Genomic DNA, 1,382 nt, shown 5'->3' with positions numbered 1-1,382 from the left:
ATATCATAATCTTTAAGGGAAAAATATTTTTTAAAGCCTCTAAAGGTACTGATCAACCTGCCGGCCTCTCTGTACACACATTAGTCCGTATTCTTAGGATTAGACTGTAAATTAGAAGTCCACAGATTCTTTAAGCAAAATAAAATAAAACTATTGAAACTATATATATTTTTAGGTATTCTAAAAACCAGCTTATAAATGATATGGTTCTTCATCTCCCCCACAGGCATCTCCTAACAAGGTACATCTAATTTGAAGAAGTGCCTCAAATCATGAAAAATGTAAAAAAAAGATGAAATTTCTAGTTTTATGGATATTAAGATAAGTAAAATAAGAGAATTCCCAGAAATAACTGGTTGGCTGTGTCCTGTCATAGGATGTAGTCTTTCTTGCTTTATCTTTTTGTATATACAGTAATTTATAATTTTGTAAAACAGTTTGAATCTCATATTGAAAATTAGATATTAAAAATTGTGTGATTTTATTTTATTTTTACTAGGTATATTATTTTCTCTATATGGTTAACATTCTAATTAAACGTTTAATTGTGTAAATTATCTCGTGAGAGTGCCAGTGAGAAATGATTTTTTTTGTATATGACTGTTAGTAATGTTTGTCAGATCATCATGTACCAAGTTAAATTTTATAATTCTTATTTAATATTTAAATACATGTATTTAGAATTTGTTTTTACTTGCATTAAATTGAAATGTGAATTTTATTAAAGCTGAAATATGAAAAAAATGTGTTTTCTTTGAATTAAAGATATTTGGAATAGAGGTTATGCTTTTGAAGTATGATTACTACATATGTATTGTGTATAAATAGGTATTGTTTGAATTGATAATTAGAATTCCGAGACAATTTCTGCCTTTTGAAGTTAGAACATCTGATATTGCTGTTTTAAATACAAAGAAGTCCAGTTGTTCTTGGACTGGCAAGCTGTATATTAAGGAATGAAAAGAATGTATGGGTGGCCTAGGTGTTCCATTTGGAATGTAGCAGAATACTCTGATGTACCCAGGAAGCCTCATTTAAAACAATGACAAAAATCATGACTTACAACAAAACAATGGATGACCTCCATCCTTTTAGTGAGTGGACAAAGCATGAGTTGCTTAACAATACGTGAACAGTGCAGTCGTTGGCTTTTTATCACTTGCCAACTGCTTGTGTTGGTGTCATGAAGACATATGTATCTCTGTGCTACATGGAAGCCGTCACTTCAATTTTGCAATTCCTGTGGTCTCTTCCATAACTTCCAGACAGTGTACCGTGTCTGTTTGTGTATGTATACATACATTCTCCTTTGTTCCTCAGAAATCCAAGCTTAAAAATGCCCCCTTGACTTCAGGAATGTTATGAAGGTACATTTTCAGTTT

At 31.0% G+C, this 1,382-nt stretch overlaps 1 protein-coding gene across 1 annotated transcript in view; it reads left to right on the top strand.

Annotated features, from left to right (window-relative positions):
- The window catches only part of ALKAL1 (ALK and LTK ligand 1), a 27,650-nt gene extending 26,967 nt beyond the window's left edge, over positions 1-683 (top strand). Inside the window, exon 5 of the mRNA XM_017531773.2 lies at positions 227-683. The gene's annotated coding sequence lies outside the window, so the exon portion shown is untranslated. The remainder of the gene's footprint in view (positions 1-226) is intronic.
- Positions 684-1,382: the final 699 nt, after the last annotated feature.

This window comes from Cebus imitator, unplaced genomic scaffold, assembly GCF_001604975.1.
Source record: "Cebus imitator isolate Cc_AM_T3 unplaced genomic scaffold, Cebus_imitator-1.0 Scaffold73, whole genome shotgun sequence".
In the NCBI taxonomy this organism is placed as follows: Eukaryota; Metazoa; Chordata; class Mammalia; order Primates; family Cebidae; genus Cebus; species Cebus imitator.
This window is presented reverse-complemented; position numbering and strand designations above follow the sequence as displayed.